This window comes from Phocoena sinus, chromosome 6, assembly GCF_008692025.1.
Source record: "Phocoena sinus isolate mPhoSin1 chromosome 6, mPhoSin1.pri, whole genome shotgun sequence".
Lineage (NCBI taxonomy): Eukaryota > Metazoa > Chordata > Mammalia > Artiodactyla > Phocoenidae > Phocoena > Phocoena sinus.
Genome location: NC_045768.1, coordinates 54,499,327 through 54,522,927, shown reverse-complemented (window position 1 = coordinate 54,522,927; position 23,601 = coordinate 54,499,327). Strand labels below are relative to the sequence as shown.

Sequence of the window (23,601 nt, the reverse complement as noted above, 5' to 3'; positions counted from 1 at the left end):
ATTTCTCCCCAAGTGGAAACTATTCTGTTTTTATAACTAGTACCTTTAAAGGTGAAGAAATACTGTCTCCTATCTCAAGTGGGAATTTCTTCTAGGACCTCACTTAACAGGTGATTGTTTGAGTTTCTGCTTCAACTCCTTTGCGAGGGTGCTTTACCCTACAGAGAAATCCATGTTTGGACAGCTCGAATTGGAATTGTAGAATATTCTTCTCGTGTATCTGGCGCAGCTTCTTTTTCATTTCTACTTCGTGGGTACTAGTTCTCTCTTGAAGCCACATAGACCAAGTTTAATCAATCTTTCACTTGCTGTGCCATCAGCTGTTGGTCAAAAGCCATCATCCCTTTTTTCGAGCTTCTCATTTCCAGGCTTAGTGTATTTTCAGGTTTTCCAGGTTTTGTGCTTGTTGATTTTTTTTAAAAAACAGGTTTGTTGACGTATATGTGACATAAAATAAACTGCACATATGTAAAGTATACAACTTTGATATATGCACATATCTGTGAAACCATAATAATGGCTATGCGGTCACCCCAATAGTTTCCTTGTGTCTCTTTATATTCTCTTTGTTCCACCACTCCCTGTCCCATCAAGCCCGGTCCCACCCTCCCAACCCCTGCAATTACTCCTCTGTTTCTGTCAATATAAATTAGTTTACATTTCCTGAAGTTTATATAAATGAAATCATACAGTATGCATTCTTTTTTTTTTGTCTGGCTTCTTTCAGTCAGCATACTTATTTTGAGATTTATCCATATTGTTGCAGGTAACAATATTTTATTTCCTTTTATTGATGACTATTGTCCCATTATAAGGATATACCACAGTTAGTTTATCCATTCACCTGTTGATGGACAGTTGGGTTATATCCAGTTATTGAGTATTACGATTAAAGTAATTATGACCATTGATGTTATAAGACCTTGTATGGACATAGGCTTTCTTTTTGGGGGAGGAGGGTAAATACCTAGGAGTAGAACAGTTGGGTTATATGACAGGTAATATGTTTAAATATTTAAGAAACTTCCGAACTTTTCAAACTGATGGTACCTTTTTACATCCCCACCAGCATAGTATGAGAGTTCTAGTTCCTCTGCATCCTTACCAATGCTTGGTAAATCGAGCTCATTCTGATGTGTGTGTAGTGGTTTTTCCTTGTGGTATTAATTTGCATCATCCTAAGGTTAATGATTTTGAACATGTGCTCATTTATTATCTTTATATCTTCTCTGGTGTCTGTTCAGATCTTTTGTCCATTTTAAATCAGGTTATTATTGAATTTTAAGAGTTCTTTATACATTATTGATACAAGTCTTGTACTGGATATATGATTTGCAGATATTTTCTCCTAGTCAGCTTGTCTTTTCATTCCCAAACAGTGTCTTTCAAAGAGCAGAAGATTTAATTTTGGTAAAATCTAATTTATCAATTATACCTTTTCTGTATTATACTGTTGGCATCTTTTCTAAAAAATCTTTACCTAACTCAAAGTCTAAAATATTTTATTACATATTTTGTTATAGAAGTTTTATGGTTTTACTTTTTACACTTATGTCTATAATCCATTTTTATAATAAAATTTTTACTTTGGAATAGTTTTAGACTTGCAGAAAAGTTGCAAAGGTATATAGGGTTCCTGTATACCACTCATCCACTTTGTCTTATTATTAACATCTTATATACCCATGGTAAATTTGTCGAAACTAGGCAGTCAATATAGGTACATTACTATTAACTACACTTCAGACTTTATTTAGATTTCACCAGTTTTGGGTTTTTTTTTTGCGGTACGTGGGCCTCTCACCGTTGTGGCCTCTCCCACTGCGGAGCACAGGCTCCGGAAACGCAGGCTCAGCGGCCATGGCTCACGGGCCCAGCCGCTCCGCGGCATGTGGGATCTTCCCGGACCGCGCACGAACCCGTGTCCCCTGCATCGGCAGGCGGACTCTCAACCACTGCGCCACCAGGGAAGCCCTCACCAGTTTATTTTAACTGTTTTCTGTTCCAGAATTCAGTCCAGAATTTCTTATTGTGTTTAGGGCTCATGCCCCCTTAGTCTTCTCTGATCCTTGACAGTTTCTTAGTCTTTCCTTGTTTTTAATGACCATGACCATCTTGAGCAGTACAGGTCAGATATTTTGTAGAATGTCCCTCAATTTGGGGTTGTCTGATGTTTCTCTTCATTAGATTGGGATGATTTTTGGGAGAAGTGGGCGTGGGTGGACACATGCTGTCAACATGCTTTATCACCGGTGCTGCTTAACCATGATCACCCAGCCAAAGTGATATTTGCCAGGTTTCTCCACTGTAAAGTTAATCTTTTTGTTTTTTCTTATCCTTTCCATGCTAAAGCATGGAAGCAAGTCACTTCCACTTTTTTGGAAGCAAGTCACTACGTATAGCCCATGCTCCAGGGAGGTGGGGGGAGGAATTATGCTTTACTTCCTGGAGATGAGTATCTACATAAATTATTTGGAATCCTTTTGTAAGATCAGTACTATAAATGGTATTTATTATTTGTCTCTTCTTCTCCACTTATTTATTTCTTCAATAATTTATTATACCAGTATGGATTCACGTATATTAGTTTTATACTTTTAAGTTATAATCAAGTACTATGTTTTTATTTTGCCACTCAACTTATTCTAGTTCTGGCCATTCCAGCTCCTGTAGGTTGACTCCTGTGTCCCTTGGACTTACTCTTTTCCTTTTTTTTTCTCTTCTCAGCACTTTTGTTTCCTGACACTACAAGATGCCTAAGGTCATCGTATATTTTCAGTGCTCCAGCCTTAGAATCAGCCATTTCTCAAAGGAGCCCTAGATACTTTTCTGGGGGTATGTTATTTAGGAACCAAGATGCGGGCACTGGATATGCTGGTTTCTGCTACTGGGGTGTCACTATGTCTAGGTTCTCTCAGCAAGCAGAGCCAGGAAATATATGTATGTATGCTAACTGATGGATATACACATCTATAATTACTTCTGCATCTATCCATTTTTATCTATATTAAGCTAAATGTGGATTCATACTGATGTTGCTCTTTTCCATTACCACATAATGTTTGTCCATAATGTCTCTCTCCAGCAGTGAGAAACATGGTTCTCACCATCCATTTAGTACTTATTTGTTCAACCCCAGTATACATGTAAAGCAGTTTCAGAGTTGTTAACCTGTACCCTGCAATCCATTTTGAGTTAGTTTTTGTATATGTTGTGAGATGGATGAGGGTTCACTTTTTAAAAATATGAATATCCAACTGTTCCAGCAATATTTGTTTAAAAGGCTGTCCTTTCTCCACTGAAAAGCCTTTGCATCTTTGTTGAAAACTGGTTGTCCATTTATGTATCGGTCAGTTTTGGAACTGTATTCTATTTGTTGGTGTGTTTGTCTATTTTTACTCCAATAACTTATTGTCTTGATTATTGTAGATTCATAGTAAAGTTTGAAATCAGGTAATTTTGTTAGCCCTCTTTTCTTCTTTTTCAAAGTTGTTTGTCTATTCTATGTCATTTGCTTTTTTTTATGAATTTTAGAATCACTTTGTCAACTTCTACCAAAAAAAACCCTATTGGGATTTGGATTTGAATTGTATAGAATCTTTAGAACAATTTGGGAAGAACTTAACAATATTGAGTCATATAATCCGTGACTAAATAATACCTCTCCATTTATTTATGTCTTTAACTTCTTTCAGAAATGTTTTGTAGTTGTCAGTGTACAGGTCTTACACATCTTTTGTCAGATTTATTCCTAAGTGTTCCATATGTATTGATGCTATTGTAAATGGTATTGCTTTTTAATTGCAACTTCCAGTGTTTGGTTATTAGTAAATAGACATATGATTGATTTTTTAAATATTGTCATTTAACTTATCCCAGCTCTGGCCTTTGGGAGCTCTTCTAGGTTGGGTCTTGTGTCCCTTGGACTTACTTCCATCTTTTTTGTGTGTCTTTTTTTCCTTTTCTCAGCACTTTCTTGTTTTTTCACACTACAAGATGCCTAAGGCTCATCTTATATTTTCCGTGCCCAAGCCTTAGAATTAGCAATTTCTCAAAGGAGCCCTGGTGTCTTGAAACTGTTTAAAACTTAATAGTTCTTGTAGCTATTTTATAGATTCTGTCTGAGTTTCTACATAGAAGATCATGTTGTTTGTGAATAAAGAAAGTTTTACATCTTCCTTTCTCAATACCTTTCATTTCTTTTTCTTGCCCAATTGCACTGGCTAGAACCTCCAGCATAACAAAGAACAGAAGTGATAGGAGCCACCATTTCTATCTTGTTCCTGATCATAGAGGAGAAGCAGTCAGTCTTTTACCATTAAGTACGATGTTAACTATAGGTTTGTCATAGATGCACTTTTATCAGGCTAAATAATTGTTCTTTTGTTGTCTCCTCTGCAGAGGGTTTTATCAGAAATGGACATTGGATTTTGTCAAGTACGTTTTTGGTACCTATTTTTTTCCTATTATTTATTTATTTATTTTTAAAATACCTTTATTGGAGTATAATTGCTTTAAATGTTGTGTTAGTTTCTGCTGTACAACAAAGTGAATCAGCTATATGTATACATATATCCCCATATCCCCTGCCTCTTGAGCCTCGCTATCCCACCCTTCTAGGTCGTCACAAAGCGTTGAGCTGATCTCCCTGTGCTATGCAGCAGCTTCTCACTAGCCGTCCATTCTACATTTGGCAGTGTATATATGTCAGTGCTACTCTCTCAGTTCGTCCCAGCTTCCCCTTACCCCCCGTGTCCTCAAGTCCATTCGCTATGTCTGTGTCTTTATTCCTGCCTTGCCACTAGGTTCATCACTACCATTTTTTTCAGATTCCGTATGTATGCGTTAGCATCCCGTATGTGTTTTTCTCTTTCTGACTTCACTTTGTATAACAGATTCTAGGTCCATCCACCTCACTACAAATGACTCAATTTCATTTCCTTTTATCGCTGAGTAATATTCCATTGTATATATGTGCCACATCTTCTCTATCCATTCATCTGTTGATGGGCATTTAGGTTGCTTCCATGTCCTGGCTATTGTAAATAATGCTGCAGTGAACATTGTGGTACATGTATCTTTTTGAATTATGATTTTCTCAGGGTATATACCCAGTAGTCGGATTGCTGGGTCATATGGTAGTTCTATTTTTAATTTTTTAAAGAACCTCCATACTGTGCTCCATAGTGGCTGTATCAATGTACATTCCCACTAACACTGCAAGAGGGTTCCCTTTTCTCCACACCCTCTCCAGCATTTATTGTTTGTAGATTTTTTATCATGGCCATTCTGAGTGGTGTGAGGTGATACTTCATTGCAGTTTTGATTTGCAGTTCTCTAATGATTAGTGACATTGAGTATCTTTTCATATGTTTGTTGGCAATTTGTATGTCTACTTTGGAGGAATGTCTATTTAGGTCTTTCGCCCATTTTTGGATTTGGTTTATTTTTTTGATATTGCACTGCATGAGCTGCTTGTGTATTTTGGAGATTAATGCTTTGTCAGTTGCTTCATTTGCAAATATTTTCTCCCATTCTGAGGGTTGTCTTTTCATCTTGTTTATGGTTTCCTTTGCTGTGCAAAAGACTTTTTTTTCTTTTTTTGCGGTACACGGGCCTCTCACTGTTGTGGCCTCTCCCATTTCAGAGCACAGGCTCCGGACACGCAGGCTCAGCGGCCATGCTCACGGGCCTCGCCGCTCCACGGCATGTGGGATCTTCCCGGACCGGGGCACGAACCCGTGTCCCCTGAATCGGCAGGCGGACTATCAACCACTGTGCCACCAGCGAAGCCCTGTGCAAAAGATTTTAAGTTTCATTAGGTCCCATTTGTTTATTTTTGTTTTTATTTCCATTGCTGTAGGATAGTCTCAATAGATGCAGAAAAAGCTTTTGACAAAATTCAGCACCCATTTATGATAAAAACTCTCCAGAAAGTGGGTACAGAGGGAACCTACCTCAGCATAGTAAAAGCCATATTGACAAACCCACAGCCAACATCATTCTCAAAGGTGAAAAACTGAAAGCATTTCCTCTAAGATCAGGAACAAGACAAGGGTGCCCACTCTCACCACTGTTATTCAGCATAGTTTGGGGAGTTTTAGCCATGGCAATCAGAGAAGAAAAAGAAATAAAAAGAATCCAAATTGGAAAAGAAGAAGTAAAACTGTTACTGTTTGCAGATGACATGATACTCTATGTAGGTAGTCCTAAAGATGCCACTAGAAAACTTCTAGAGCTAATCAGTGAATTTGGTAATGTAGCAGGATACAAAATTAATGCACAGAAATCTCTTGCATTCCTATACACTAACAACAAAAAATCAGAAAGACAAATCAAGGAAACACTCGCATTTACCATTGCAACAAAAAGAATAAAATACCTAGGAATAAACCTGCCTAAGGAGAGAAAAGACCTGTATGCAGAAAACTATGAGACACTGATGAAAGAAATTAAAGACGATACAAACAGATGGAGAAATATACCATGTTCTTGGATTGGAAGAATCAACATTGTGAAAATGACTATACTACCCAAAGCAACCTAGAGATTCAATGCAATCCCTATCAAACTACCACTGGCATTTTTCACAGAACTAGAACAAAAAATTTTACAATATGTATGGAAACACAAAAGACCCCGAATGGCCAAAGCAATCTTGAGAAAGAAAAGCAGAGCTGGAGGAATCAGGCTCCCTGACTTCAGACTCTACTACAAAGCTACAGTAATCAAGGCAGTTTGGTACTGGTACAAAAACAGAAATATGGATCAATGGAACAGGATAGAAAGCCCAGAGATAAACCCACGCACATATGGTCACCTTATCTTTGGTAACGGAGGCAAGAATATACAGTGGAGAAAAGCAACCTCTTCAATAAGTGGTGCTGGGAAAACTGGACAGCTACATGTAAAAGAATGAAATCAGAACACTTCCTAACACCATACACAAAAATAAGCTCAAAATGGATCAAAGACCTAAATGTAAGGCCAGACACTATAAAACTCTCAGAGGAAAACATAGGCTGAACACTCTATGACGTAAATCACAGCAAGATCCTTTTTGGTACCTATTTAGGTGATCCTAAGGTATTCTTTTTTTAGTTTCTTGACATGGTGAATTACATTTAATTCACCATCCCTGAAACCCTGAACTACCTTTGAAACCAATGATTGACTCCACTTGGTCTTGATATATTATCTTTTATGGATATTGTTAGATTTAGCTTTTTAGAATTTTTATTTATGTTTATGGAGAATATTGGTCTCTAGTTTCCTTTAAAAAATATCTATGTCGGGGCTTCCCTGGTGGTGTAGTGGTTGGGAGTCCGCCTGCCGATGCAGGGGACGCGGGTTGGTGCCCCGGTCTGGGAGGATCCTACATGCCGCGGGCGGAGCAGCTGGGCCCGTGAGCCATGGCCGCTGAGCCTGCGCGTCCGGAGCCTGTGCTCTGCAACGGGAGAGGCCAAGACAGTGAGAGGCCCGCGTACCGCAAAAGAAAAAAAAAAAAAAAAATCTATGTCTGGTTTTGGTATCAGAGTAATGCTGGTCTCAGAGTATAGATTGGAAAGTATTCTTTCCTCTGTAATTTTTGGGAAAACTGTTAGGATTATTCTTTAGTGAAGCCATCTGGGCCTGGAATTTTTCTTGTGGGAATGTTTTTAACTATAAATTCAATTTCTGTAGTAGATAGAGGTTTACTCACATTATCTATTTCTTCTTGAATGAGCTTTGGTAATTTGTGTCTTTCAAGGAATTGATTATTTTTTCTAAGTTGTCAAGGTTATTGGTATAAAGTTGTTATATTCCCATATGATCTGTCGATTAGTGATGTCACTTCTCTCATTCCTGACATCTTTAATTTCTGATCAGACATGTCTGTCTAGACATCTATCAATTTATTGACCATTTTAAAGAGTAAGCTTTCTGTTTCATTTACTTTTCCTGTTTTACTATTTTCTACCTCACTGAATTCTGCTATGATCTTTATTATTTACTCTCTTCTGCTTACTTTGGGTTTTATATGCCCTACTTTTTCCTGGTCTTAGGGTAGAAGCTGAAGTCATTGAGTTGAGACCTTTCCTTTTTTCTAATATAGATGTTGTGTACTACAGATCTCACTCTAAAAACTGCTTTAGCAGCATCACATAAAGTTTAATGTGGTGTGTTTTCATTTTTATTCAGTTGAAAATACTTTCTAACTCCACTTTTTGTTTCTTCTTTGACTCTTTGGTTATTTAGAAATGTCTTATTTAATTCTAAAATATTTGGGAGCTTTCCAGAGATCTTTCTGTTATTGTTTTCTAATTTAGTTCATTTGTGAGCAGAGAATATACTTTGTATGACTTGAATTCTTTTAAATTTGAGACTTGTTTTATGGCCAGAATATTCTATATGTTGATTTCTATCAGTTTTTGTTTCATGTATTTTAAAGCTCTTTATTAGGTGCATAAGTATTTAGGATTATTATGTTCTCTTGATGAATCGACCAGTTTATTATTATGAAATTATCCTCTGTATTCCTGGTAATAGTTCTTTTCTGAAGTCAACTTTTCTGATATTGGTATAGCCACTCTAGTTTTCTTTTGACTAGTGTTGGTATGGTGTGTCTTTTTCTATCCTTTTGCTTTTACCCTGTTTGTGTCTATATTTAAGGTACATTTTTCAAAGACAACATATTGTTGGGTCTTGCTTTTTTAGGAGTGTGATAATATGTGTCTTTTAACTGGAGTGTTTAGATCATTTATATTTACTGTGGTTGTTGATATGGTTCATTGTAAGTGTGTCATCTTACTGTTTGTTCTCTGTCCCATCTGTTCTTTGTTCCCTGTTTCTCTTTTTCTACCTTCTTTTATTTGTATACTGTTTCTCCGATGGTTTCTAGACCCTTTAAGCATCCTGGTTGTCATTGTGTGTTACCTTCAATTTTTTAAAAGATAAATGTAGATTAATTATGTCAACGTCTCAAAGCCTGAATGTTTAATGTTTTCTAAACGTTTTTGACTAGGAATTTAAGGGTTTTTTCTTAATCCTAAAAAAAAATTGCTTACTAATTTTACATTTGCCGTAATACTTAGATGTTAACGTACATCAATGTTTTAGTTGGTGTTGAATGACCTTTTTTAGGATCAACTGTTGGCTTCTGTGTTCTTTCCATTCCTTGATGCAAGACTTTTTATAAGGAGGTGACATACTTGGAGGCCGAGGGTGCTTACTTGTGAGGACCAGATGAAGTGGATCTTAGAGAAGCCAGCTTGTATTCCTAGGTTTATCAGTGTTCATCTGTCTTGATTCAGGATGTTTTCTTCCATTTTATTTAGAAAGAGGAGAAAAAGAAGAGAGAGAAATTATTAGTTATTTTCTATATCAGTCTACTCCTTCTCTCCCAAATAAAAGGACTGATGGAATGTACTTTTCAAAAAAAATGAGAAACATATTCCTACTTAATTTCAAAGAAGCACATCCAATATGTCATCCAACACAGAGAACGCATTTCATGTCTTGTAATTTCAGTAGAGAAGAGAATGGCATGATGAAGAGAGAAAGGAGAGATGTGCTTAGGTTTGAGTAGTGATATGGTTATTTTATCAGGTTGGGAAGTAGGCAGATCAGCACCTGTCTGTCTTGGATCCTAGGAAGTGACAAAGTATGAGCTCTATATGTAGGTTCCCAAGAGGCCTGTGTTTGAAATAGGCCATTCACTCTGGCCTGGAACTGAGAAAAAACAATTTTTGCAAATTCCTCCTTTCCTGAAGTTGCCTTATCCCTAGAGGTTTTCCTTGAAGTAGCTTTGTCACTAGAGGATTTTTGTTGAAGTAGCTCTAGTTTCTAGAAGATATATAAATCAGGGTATATTTGTTCATTTTGTATTTTAAGTCTAGCTCTTAAAATTTCAAAGAAGCAGAATGTGGTACATCCCTATTAAATGCAGGTGCTTTCTGCCCTGTTTACTTCAGACAGTTGAGTGTCTATAGTGGTTAGAACTGATGATTTGTAAGCCAATGAACAGATGCCAAAAACTAAATGTCTCTCGAGTACAGTGGAGCCTATAGTCTAGTCTCCATGAATATTAGGGCAGTGTGCCAACTACAGCTGGCTTAATTCTGCAAGCAGGAGCCCTTTGCAGAAGGACTCGTGGTAATTAACCAATTCAAAGTGCAATATTTTCCTTTCATTAATTTGGCAGAAAACAACTAAATATCTACAGCAAGAATGTTTTTGACATTTTCATTTGCTGCTTGGAAAATAATGGATACTTTGAATTGTGCTATAAAAGAAAACTACTAGGATTTTGTCATTTTCATTTTAACTTCTAAATGTGGATTACTCAATTAGGAACATTTTTTTTTTAATTAAGTAGGAACAGTTGGCTGCAGGGGTGACCAGAATTGACTCATATTTTGAGGTGATTGGTTTGTTGGAGATTCCTAGGGAGTTTATTGGCTTGGACCCATTACTTTTTACATCTCCTTTCTTATATGTTTGAGTAATAGAATTCCCGTTGGGTGTAATAATTTCCTATCCTTTCTCTCTTCTAAAGTTTATTTCTTATTTTTTTCTTCCTCATGTTTATTTCTATTTCAAATATGACTTAGAATTTCTCTCTGTTCTGTTTCTTTTGGATTAAAGAAATATTTGTTATCTCAATCAGCTTATTCCAATAATTGTTCATTTTTTACTTTAAAAAAGTGTAGTTAGGACCAGCCACCTGGAATGAAGTATTTTGAATAATTTTGGAACTAAGGGTCCAGTGATAGCATATTTTTCCCTGGAGGAATTATTGAAATATTTACTTGTTTTAGGATATGTTAATCTTCTTAATATTAATCTGTTATCTTTTGAGAGCATTTATCTTTTTACTAAAAATAAAATCTGTTTAATAATGTTACTCATACCTTTGATTACTGGGGTCTGGTTATTGAAAACTTTATTTTAGTTATTTATTATTTTTATTTATTTGGTTTATTCCTCAATTTAACATTTTCTCCTTGTGCAATTTTGACACGTATTAGATATTGGCATAACTCTTGAAAGCCCAAAGAATAGCCTGGCCTCACAAGGAACTGGACCTCCTCATCAGTAAAGCCATTAGGAACCTAGCTACTAGTAATATTCTCCTCACCTTTTATGTTTGCTTTTATCTACATGTCTTATCGTTCTTCACAGTCTATAAATTTACTTTCACATGACCAAATATATTGTCACTTTTATGTTTTATTACCACAGTGTTCAATATACAATGAAAATTATTAGACATGCAAAAAACAAACAAATAACCCAGGAAAATTTTATTCCCTAGTGAAGAAAAAAATAAATAAAACAGACCTTGAGATGGCCTAGATATTGGCTTTAGTTGACAAAGACTTAAGTATGCACACCCATATCAGGACTTAAAAAAAACAAAAAACAGTTACTGTGGTCTTAATGAGTGAATAGATAGGATATCTTGGCAAAGAAATGAAAACTATAAAAAGGAGCTAAATGGAAATTCTAGAACTGGAAAGAACAGTAACTATAATTAAAATTTTATTGGTTGAGCTTAACAGCATATTGGAGATAGTAGAAAAATCAGTGAACTTGAAGCATATCAATAAAATTTATTCAATATGAAGAACCTAGAAAGAAAAGATTGAAGAAAGATGAACAGAGACTCAGGGACTTAAGGGACAACACCTAATGATTTAGCATATGTGTAATTGGAGTCACAAAAGAAGAGCATGAGAATGGGACATAAAAATTATTTCAGAAATAATGGTTGAAAATTTCCTGTATTTAAAAAAACATCAATTTACACATCTAGGAAGCTAGGCACATTATAGTTAAACTGCTGAAATATCCAGTGGTTAGTATGGTGGTGATAAGGAGACTGTCAAGAGGCTTTAAGTATTCCACCATCATTTTGGAAGGAACAGTTAACTTTATCTCACATAGGGAAGGATATGGTGCAGGAAGGTAAGGCTGTTTTATACGCTTAAAAATATGGAATCATAAGGTCTTTCTACATGCCCAGATCCATTTTAAAATACAGGATTTTGCTTTTCATATTATAAAAATAATGCATGCTCATTAGAGGAAATATATGATAATATAGAAATAGAATATAATCTGCCTGTGATCAAATGGCTTTTGGCCGTTTTATTCTACCATGTTTCCTTTTCTTTCTTTTCTTTGTTTTTGCCAAGCAGTAGGAAACCATTTTTAAAAATACAGAAGTTTCTTATTTAAGACATATTCCTTTTTAAAACAATCCTAAAGTCTGATCTCTAGCTAAAGTTTTAACCTTAAAGTAAGTTGGGACTGATATTCTTTCTGTGAGAAAAGCTTAGGTTGAATTCAGTCCTCTCTCCTCTCTTTCTCTCTCTCAATTTCTCTCTCTGCCCCACTGTCTCTCTCTCTCTCTTAGAGATTAACTGATTGTGGATGAGAAATTATTCACAAAATTGTAGACCATGAAAATCTGTCATAATTTCTGTATTAGGAAGCCTGAATACATTTTTTTTCAATTAATAAGACAGTCAACTATGTGACTGAACTTTATATTTATCTTTTCTCCTCCCACATCTTGAGGAAGATATTGTCCACTAAAAACTGTCTATAGACACCTATGAATATTTTTTTTTCTCAATCAAGTGGTATGTGGACAAAATGAAATTGATTTTTTACCTGAATGTCACCAAAGACAGCTTCCTGTTTCTTGTTTATTTAGATATTTTTTATCAGAGGAACATAGATCGGAATCTGCAATGGTTCTCAAAATTCCAAAGTGGTAAGTGAGACCATGTAAGTCTTTTCTTACCAGTATTTAATTATTATTTTTTTCTGTATAGTTCTTAACAAATATTTTAAACGATGAGTCACATTAATACTGAGGTCCTTTGCTTTTAACAGCAGCTTTCTTTTCAGCAATTTTACCATCTGGTAGCTTTGTACTCTTGTTATTAAAAGTTCTATATCTGTATCCTCAGGGCTATGATTTATTTGGAACCTGAAACAGGGTTCGAGAGGAATAGTGAGAAGCTTTGTGGAGCAGAGGCTACCTTCATGTTGTCCACATTTCCCTCATCCATTTGGAGCTGAATTCCAGAAGTTGATGGCTCTTTGACCCAACTTCTAGTTGATTGTGGCAGATTGAGAATAGAGATGGCACCATCTTGTTTTCACCCCACCAATTCAAGAAATGTAGCCCAGACCCTTTAAGTCTGAGGCTCATGTGGAGGAGGAAGTTAAAATGAATCTAAAAACATTTACAAGTTTTAAAATACGTACTAATACGAAATATCCACATAGGACAAATAAAAGCTGCTCAACAAATGGGGACTTAGATTATGTTTGTATTTAACACCAGAATTACTTTAGTAATGAATTTGGCTGTAAATTGCAAAACCAGTTTTAAAGTCTTATAGATATCTTGTGCATTCTAGTCTTTTCCTTTGCATGAAGTTCCTGCCTTCTCAGTTTTTGTTGCAAGTAATAAAAACGATATTTTTTTTAAAAAAAATGACTCAATGAATATTGGCCACAAATGAAATACATTAGCTAATGTAACTCAAAAATCCAAAGATAGGGCTACTTTGGGAATGATCCGGTGGCTCCATGACTTCCTTTCTTTATTCTGGCTTCCTGGTGTTGGCTTCGTTCTGATATTGCTGTCTTGGTTCTGATTTGGCTCTTAAGGCTTATTGCTCCCATATTTACCTCCACTCGAAAAAAGAGTATTTGTCTCAGTATTTCTAACAAAAGTCCTGATATTTATTCTGATTCAGCCTGTGTAGGTCATATTTCACCTCAGCACTAATCATGGTGGCCATGATAGTTGAAAGTTTTAATTGTTGAATTGTGCTGGACTGTGTGTTCCATCCCTGAAGTAAAGGGTTGAATTAACTTCTTTGGAACCCTTGGATCCCCAAATTAAAGTTCTGTCTTCTGGGAAAAGAAAAGAGGAGAGTAAATGTGAAGGGAGGTGATTAATGTTCACCACATATACCATCATACTTTGCATCTGCCTCACAGTTAAGATGTATTTTAAACTAACCTTTCTCATTTCTAACATTAGGGAGCTTTTTTTCCCCCGAAAAGCAGGAAAAACACAATTTTCCTGGTCAATTATTTTCCATTTATAGGACAGCTTGTTATCTTTTTCTGTGTCAACAGTTTTTGGATCATTAGGTAATTCTTGAAATTTCATCAGAAAGTGAATCATTCTAAAGTGTATTTTATTTTCCCACACTGTGGAATTTTACCATTAGGTGGCTTATACCAACCAGGAACTCTGCATTGAGTATGTTAGTGATGAACAGCAATATATTTTAAAAAGCAAAGCACGATTTAAAAAAATTATTAAATACCAAAATATGAAAGGCATGGTACTAGTAGCAAGTATAAAGTTCAGTAATTTGAAATCATAAAATTCAGTTCAAGTTTTATAAAAGGGGTAACATATATTCTAAAAGAAGACTCTTAGAGGGCATCTAATCTGTCACACTAATTCCCTTTCCAGTAAGCCTGACAGGAAGAGTTTAGCAATGAGAATTCAATAACTACTTTCTTAGAAGCTTCACATTCCATTGTATCTGGAATATAGTGAATATTCAACAAATGTGATTTGATTTTTAATTTGAGCTCCAATTAAAGTAATTATTATCTTCTGTATATTGAGGGCAAAATCCCTGTGTTTATAACTTTCACCCAGTAGGTGTCTGTTTCTTCCCCTTAGAGAGTAGTGCTTCATGTATATGAGGGCAACTATAGGTCCCTATTTCATCTTGTCACCAGACAAAACATTCATTCCTTTCTCATATATGATAACATGGCCAACACACTCACCATTCAACTTACCTTCCTCTTAAATTTCTTTCATTTTTAGTTTGCTTTAAGATGTTCACAAAAGTAGACACCATACCCTTGATATGATCTGAACAGTACAGTTCATATAGTGGGGATATTTATTTCCTTGTTCTAAATATGTTACTTCCAAAATGTTTTTAAATCGCCTTAGTTGAAGTACATGTATTATAAAATGCACAATATATACATTAAAATATACTCTTTAAAAGTGCTCAATTGAGTTTTAAAAATTTTATATCCATGTAACCACCACCACCACAATTGATATAGAACATTTCTATACCCCTCAAAACTTCCTGTGCCCACATCTGACTCTCAGCCCCAGGCAGACACTGATCTGCTTTCTAGAATTCCACATAAGAAATGGAATTGTACAGCGTGCACTCGTTTGTGTCTGGCTTATTTTGCTCAGCATAATGTTGCGATTCATCCATATTGTCGTATGAATAGTTCTTTTTTTTTATGGCTGATTAATATTCCATTTAATGACAATATCACGACAGGTCCATTCACCTATCGATGGACATTTGATTGTTTTCAGTTTTTGACTATAATGAATAAAGTTGCTATGAACATTTGTGTACAAGTCTTTGTTCAGGCAAATGTTTTCATTTTTCTTGGATAAATACCTGTGAGTGGAATTGCTGGGTCGTATGGTTAGTGTATGTTTAACTTTAGAAGAAACTTCCAAAGTACTTTGTGAAGTGATTGTACGTACCGTTTTACATTCCCAGTGTCAGTGTAATAATAGCTCCAGTTCATACACATCCACTCATTGTTTTAAAGGTGAGTAGAATTCTTAGCATATGTTTGGATAGTTTTAAATTGATGTTAGGAAAGCAGTCTGTAGGCATCCAGACTCTCCATTTAGTCTGACTAGTCTGTAGTATAGTCCTAAAATTAGGAAGTAACTTGTTTTCATCTTTTATCCTTTTAGGATTGCCAGTTTTCTCTCAGATCTTTAGCTTTCTGACAAAAAGTACTATTTTTGTAGAGCTTCTTTTTCTGTATGTTTGTTTTTTTGAATATAGCTCCATTGTGACAGTCCAGTCAGGCATTATACTGAAATCATATTTCTGAAATACTTTTCTCCTTTTGAAGTTATTCATGTTTATAAAACCCCTTGCTTCTCGATGTGTCTTATATGTAGCAGATCTTTACACATAGCAGGTGCTCACTCAATGTCTCCTTGTTTCTTGAATACCATGTTTTCACTCCATAATATGTATTATTTGCCTCCTAAGCGAGTAGCTAAATTGGGCAGAACTGTAAATAAATCTGACTTTTTATGGAACCTTCTTAACTAGAATAATGAGTGATTCAAATTGTTGAATTTGATCTGTAAATCAATTCGAAGATCTTTTATTCCCTGTGGCATCAAAGGGTAGAGAAGAGGTGCTTCTGATAAAGCAGTGGTTAGTGGGTTTCTCCTTTGCTGTCTAACAATTCAAAATTCATTTATATTGTAGACTCTAAATCCTGTAAGCTGGGACAGATCCACTCCATGCCAGGGCGGAAGAATCATAGTGTTTTTGCCTTTGACTTTAGGTCATTCCTTTTTAAAAATACAAATACACACACATGCACCACCATCACCATTAACAACACAGAAAACCCAAATTTGCTTCAGGATCAGTTTGGTAATGTAGGGGAACGTTTATAAGGCTGAAACAAGACCAGCTTTCCTCTCACATGAGAGGTACATATGTCAGGATGGTTTAGCTAAAGATCTTTCACCTGGAGTAAATCCTGTGAATTGACTTTTGTTCTCCAACTTCCCGTTTTACTGGTCCTTTCTATAGCCACCTCTGCCCTTTCTTAGGCACCTTTTCTATTCTAAAGAACAAATCAAGTCTCTTTTTCCAAATGCCTCATGCCCTCCCATTGTTTTTTTTTTCTTTCCTGAAAATTCACTTATAACAAAACATAGTATTTTTGGCTTTTGGAGTGAATAGTTCCCATCGACAGGGCTATAGACCCTGTTAATGGACTCAGGTTACCTGTTGGAGTTAACATTGTGATAGGCTTTCATGTCCATTGTGTTGGGGAGAGAAGAGCAGAGAGGCAGAGAAAGAGAAACTGTGTATAAGGAAATGTTTAAAGGAGACAGCGTCATTCTACCAGGGTTACTTTCTATGTTTCATTTATGTCATATCGCATCCCTACAACTACCATAAACAAGTCCCATGCCTTGATTTCCTCCCCTGTGAAATAGGGATGATATCCTTTTTTCCTATGTCATTGGGTTAGTGGGATGCTCAGATGATTTCATATAGGTGAAGGACTTGGAATGCTAAGAGTTTTAATCACCTGCTATTCTGTACAATAATAAGTACTGGATAGTATTTGTTTTAAAAACGCACACTCCTCCTGTCATATGCTTTCATAAAATAGACTAGAAAAATGTTAACAGTGGTTATCTCTGTGGAGTTGGATGTCTGTAGATTTAAATATTCATTTTATTTTAAGTTTTAGATGAAAGGCAGATATTCAGCTCTTTAGCAACTCCATTTAATCACTAGAGGTTTCTTTTCCATTGTTTTTGCTGGCATTTTCCACGTACTTCGTTTTGACACGCTCCTCAAGACCTTGTAAGCTTTGAGTTCAGAAAGATTGTAAACACTTAATATGATGGTCTAGGTAGTTCTTTAGAGGTTCATTAGTATATTATTTTGCTGCTTATTGTGACCTAGTTTATTATTCTTAGTGGTTTTTTCTAGGTCAGTCACTGAGTGAGGCCAGCCTGCAGGGACAGGAGATACCGTATTGGTCCACTAGATACTATATTCATTATTTATTGCCTGCCTGCTTTTTATGGCATGTTGTAGAAATATTTACGTCTGAGATTTCCACAAATTTCATTATTCCTTAGGTCAGTTTCTGTTATAGCCAGAGAACTTAATAGAAGAGAATCCATAGTTACTGGTTGCAGGTTTGACCTAGGGATATCTTTGGTTGTTCAGATCAGGATCTAAGGGATTTAAATGGACAAAATGGTTTCTGTCCATTGGGTCCTCTAAATGAAAGAACCAGGAATGAAGGGAGGTAAGGAGCAAAGGAAGGAATGTAACTGATGATTTAAAGTAGGTAGGGAAAAACAGTGGTTTATAAGAATAATGGCTCACTTTGTCCAGTATGGAACCTGCTTCCTTCGATTTACCCCTTTTCCTTTATCTGTGTGGGATACAGCAATATATAGCTGGAAGACGGAAATATGCAGTTAGTTTTTGGAAAAAATATAAGTTAAGTTCCTGCTCACTTAATAGTTAAAGTGACCTTAGGGAAGTCTCAATTGAACTTCTTCAATTTCTTCACCGGCAAAATATAGTTATTAATAAAAATATCTATACTGTATCTTCATATGACTATTGTGAGGATCAAATAAAATAATGTATATAAAAATACTTTGTAAGTGGTAAAGCTTAGGTAATTTTTTTTAACATCTTTATTGGAATATAATTGCTTTACAATGGTGTGTTAGTTTCTGCTTTATAACAAGGTGAATCAGTTATACATATACATATGTTCCCATATCTCTTCCCTCTTGTGGCTCACTCCCTCCCACCTTCCCTATCCCAGCCCTCTAGGTGGTCACAAACCACCTAGCTGATCTCCTTGTGCTATGTGGCTGCTTCCCACTAGCTATCTATTTTACGTTTGGTAGTGTATATATGTCCATGCGACTCTCTCACTTTGTCAGAGCTTACCCTTCCCCCCTCCCCATATCCTCAAGTCCATGCTCTAGTAGGTCTGTGTCTTTATTCCTGTCTTACCCCTAGGTTCTTCATGACCTTTTTTAAATTTTTCTTATGTTAGCATACAGTATTTGTTTTTCTCTTTCTGACTTACTTCACTCTGTATGACAGACTCTAGGTCCATCCACCTCACTACACATAGCTCAATTTCGTTTCTTTTTATGGCTGAGTAATATTCCATTGTACATATGTGCCACATCTTCTTTATCCATTCATCTGTTGATGGACACGTAGGTTGCTTCCATGTCCTGGCTATTGTAAATAGAGCTGCAATGAACATTTTGGTACATGACTCTTTTTGAATTATGGTTTTCTCAGGGTATATGCCCAGTAGTGGGATTGCTGGGTCATATGGTAGTTCTATTTGTAGTTTTTTAAGGAACCTCCATACTGTTCTCCATAGTGGCTATATCAATGTACATTCCCACCAACAGTGCAAGAGGGTTCCCTTTTCTCCATACCCTCTCCAGCATTTATTGTTTCTAGATTTTTTGATGATGGCCATTCTGACTGGTGTGAGATGATATCTCACTGTAGTTTTGATTTGCATTCGTCTAATGATTAGAGCTAATCAATGAATTTGGTAAAGTAGCAGGATACAAAATTAATGCACAGAAATCTCTGGCATTCTTATACACTAATGATGAAAAATCTGAAAGTGAACTTAAGAAAACACTCCCATTTACCATTGCAACAAAAAGAATAAAGTATCTAGGAATAAACCTACCTAAGGAGACAAAAGACCTGTATGCAGAAAATTATAAGACACTGATGAAAGAAATTAAAGATGATACAAATAGATGGAGAGATATACCATGTTCTTGAATTGGAAGAATCAACATTGTGAAAATGACTATACTACCCAAAGCAACCTAGAGATTCAATGCAATCCCTATCAAACTACCACTGGCATTTTTCACAGAACTAGAACAAAAAATTTCACAATTTGTATAGAAACACAAAAGACCCCGAATAACCAAAGCAATCTTGAGAACGAAAAATGGAGCTGGAGGAATCAGGCTCCCTGACTTCAGACTATACTACAAAGCTACAGTAATCAAGAAAGCATGGTACTGGCACAAAAATAAATATAGATCAATGGAACAGGATAGAAGAGCCAGAGATAAACCCATGCACATATGGTCACCTTATTGTTGATAAAGGAGGCAAGAATATACAGTGGAGAAAAGACAGCCTCTTCAATAAGTGGTGCTGGGAAAGCTGGACAGGTACATGTAAAAGTATGAAATTAGAACACTCCATAACACCATACACAAAAATAAACTCAAGATGGATTAAAGACCTAAATGTAAGGCCAGACACTATCAAACTCTTAGAGGAAAACATAGGCCGAACACTCTGTGACATAAATCACAGCAAGGTCCTTTTTGCCCCACCTCCTAGAGAAATGGAAATAAAAACAAAAATAAACAAATGGCACCTATGAAACTTCAAAGCTTTTGCACAGCAAAGGAAACCAACAAGACCAAAAGACAACCCTCAGAATGGGAGAAAATTTTTGCAAATGAAGCAACTGACAAAGGATTAATCTCCAAAATTTACAAGCAGCTCATGCAGCTCAATAACAAAAAAACAAACAACCCCATCCAAAAGTGGGCAGAAGACCTAAATAGACATTTCTCCAAAGAAGATATACAGATTGCCAACAAACACATGAAAGAATGCTCAACATCATTAATCATTAGCGAAATGCAAATCAAAACTACAATGAGATATCATCTCACACCGGTTAGGTAAGTATTTGATGATGATAATAATTGATGACCTCGAACAGCCTTCAGAGCCATCTTAGACTTCTTTCTTTGCTCTGGGCTTCTGTCTTTAGGTTTCTGTTATCTTCTTGGTAGGCATTATGCTCAGTGAACCATAGAATGTTCCATTAATACTCTACTTGTACATGAGTGTTTTCCTGGCCTCGATCCTTCTCCCAGTGATGAAAGCTACTGGTTGATAACAGTTACAAAAAGTTTGAGGAAGGCAGCCCACATGCCGAGAGTTTTAATTTACATCTGAGTGGCTGAAGGATGGTTAGAGGTTGAGAGGCAGCTCGAAGGACAAGCAGCACCGTAGGCATCCACATGCTTTCTGCATCATCCAGCTAGTCTCACTCACTGCTTTTCCGTGCCATCGTGAGAAGCTTCCTCATAATTTTGAGTGTGAAGAAAAAGTGCCTGTGTGGTATGAGGAGAGAAGAAAGGTGGTTTACAAATGCTAAGGTTATGGGTGAAATTTTAGTTTTGTTATTAAAGGTATAGAAAGTCTTCTCACCTACTTCTCAAAACAGTAGAATAGACTAAGTCAGACTTTATTTGATATCTTAATACCACATTGATTCAGGCACATGCTCATTCAGCCCAGCTGGGGAGGCTTTGGTGTCATCGTCAGAAAGACGAAGACCTATTATAAATAGTAGTTGTTATTAAAACATGAAATTTTGGGGCTACTTAGTAAAACTATACCTGTTTTACCTGATTCTGTAGAACACATAAGAGACACATGAAATTAAGAAAAAAAACTGTCCTTTTGATATTTGGAAGAATTATAAAGTATAATTATATCAATTTGGTATTCTTTACAATTTGATAGTACAGCATCTATTTTTGTGCTTTTAGTAATATATGCAGCGTTGAAAGCATTGAAGTTGCATAAGATAAAAAATGTGAAATGTGTTCCACATTTATTTTGTTTTTACCAAATGGAATTTGTTCAAATAATACACTGCTGAATGCTGCCTTTTATCCATTTTAAAACAAACTTAGAAATGAATGTTTTGTCATTTTAAAAATATAATATTTAAATCCATAAATTCTAGTTGAATGGAGCCCATTAGAAGGAATAGATGAAGGCAACAGGATAGCCCTTATGTGTAACTTGAGTATCATCTCATATGTTGATAGTATTACATTTGTTGGTTGGTCCAAAAACACTCCATGTAATAATTTTTCATTGGATCATTGTCTCTTGCCTTGAAAAGAAATTGCCCCAGCTTTGTTTTGACATTGGCTTTCAATTAACTTCTGAGGTTTTTTTTTTTAACACTTATGAATTGGAAGCAACCCATTTTTCTGTGCTGATATCCTATTTCAATTGATGTCACCTAATTAAAAATAAAGTCATTGTCTTGACTAATAAGCCTCAGGTAATTATAAGTCAGTACTATATAATAATAGTTGTCATTTATTGCGCTCTTACTATGCATCAGGCACTATTTGAAGCCCACAAAAGCTGTTAGCTTATTGAATCCTTATCACTTTGGGAGGTAGGAACTTATTCTCATTTTACGGTTTATTCCTGTTTTACAGTTGAAAAAACTGAGGCAAGGGTGGTTAAATAACTGGCTTGATATCATGGTTACTAGTTTTGGTAAAGCCAGAGTATGAATTCAGGCAATGTGGACTGAGAATTTAGTACCCTTAATTATTATACTGTGTGTGCAAATATAGAAAATTTACATATAAAACACAAAATACATTAATCAGACATAGGCACAGAAATGTGCACATCTGTTTTATGAAACCTTTATCTGCTTTTATTAGATGAAAATAGGCATTTAAAGTATTCAGACATTTGTGTAATGTAGCTACTAGCAGAGACTGCTCATTTTAAAGTATTTACTATTATAAACCCTATTAAACAAATTGTATGCTCTTCCTGGAACCATTTCCTGTATAAATTTTGTGAATTTACACATTTTAGAAAGATTTCTAAAATCCTTCCAGTTTCAATATTTTATGAGTTCATGATCCTCGTTCTTTTACTCTTAATTCCTGGTTTTGCTTACTTGAAAATCTGACGATTGATTGATTTAACTCTTTTTTCCTTCACTCATATTTATTGAGGGCGTAAGTCATCTCATAAATGTTGTATTTTCATTTTCATTCAGTTCAAAATACTTCTAGTTTGCCTTTTTATTTCTTCTTGGACCCATGGGTTATTTAGAAATATATTACTTAGTTTCAAAGTATTTGGTATTTTTCCTAATATTTTTGTTATTGATTCTAATTCTGTTGTGATCAGGCAACTTACTTTCTAAGATTTGAATCCTTTGAAATGTACAGAGACTTGTTTTGTGATCAGAATATAGTCTGTCTTGTTAATTGTTCTGTATGTACTTGAGAAGGATGTATATTCTGCTATTGGGTGGAGTATTCTATAAATGTCAGTTAGGTCAAGTTGCTTGATGGTGTTGTTCAAGTTTTCTATATCCTTACTGATTTTCTGTCTACTTGTTATATCAAGAATTGAAGGATGGGTTTTAAAATTTCCATCTATGATAGTAGTGCATTTTACTATTTTTTGTTTTTCAGTTCCGTCAGGTTTGATTTGTGTGTTTTGATGTTCTGATAATAGGTGCATAAACATTTAGCATTGTATCAGTAAGTTCTCTTGATGAATTGATTCCTTTATCATTATGAAATGTCCCTGTTTATTCCTGGTAATATTTCCTGCTTTGAAATCTACTTTGTCTGGTGTTGATATAGCATTGTATATCGTTTTCAGTCCTTACTTTTAACCTATCTGTGACATTATATTTAAAATGGATTTCTTATAAAGAACATTTAGCTTGGTCTTTGTTCGTTAAATGATTCGACAGTCTCTACCTTTCCATTGGTGTGCTTAAAGTACATTTTATGTGATTACTGCTAGGTTAGGTTTGAATCTACTATGTTGCTCTTGGTTTTCTATTTGTCCTAGCTAATCTTTGGTTTCTTTTTCTTCTTTTCTTGCTTTGTTTTGGATTACTTGAGTAACTTTATGATTCCATCTTATCTTTTTTATTGGCTATTGCCATACCTCTTTGTTTTATACTTTCAGTGGTTACTGTATGGTTTACAGTATGCTTCCTTAACGTGTCATACTGTACCATCATGTAATATTATACCACCTCCTGTACAGTATAAGAAAAGCCAGTGGTTCTCAGCAGCAGCTGGGGCAATGGGTTGGAGGACCATACTGGAATCATGTTTGGTGCATATGTGAGGAC

General features: G+C 35.6%; 1 protein-coding gene across 7 annotated transcripts in view; it reads left to right on the top strand.

Annotated features, from left to right (window-relative positions):
- Positions 1-23,601, top strand: part of RFX3 (regulatory factor X3) — a 290,721-nt gene that overhangs the window by 88,893 nt on the left and 178,227 nt on the right. The window contains exon 2 of one of the 7 annotated variants that reach the window (XM_032635924.1): positions 2,728-2,835. The exons of 4 other annotated variants lie outside the window; for them this stretch is intronic. The gene's annotated coding sequence lies outside the window, so the exon portion shown is untranslated. Of the gene's footprint in view, positions 1-2,727; positions 2,836-12,703; positions 12,778-23,601 lie in introns of all 7 variants that reach the window. 2 more of the 7 variants (XM_032635921.1, XM_032635920.1) reach the window with 2 other exon arrangements.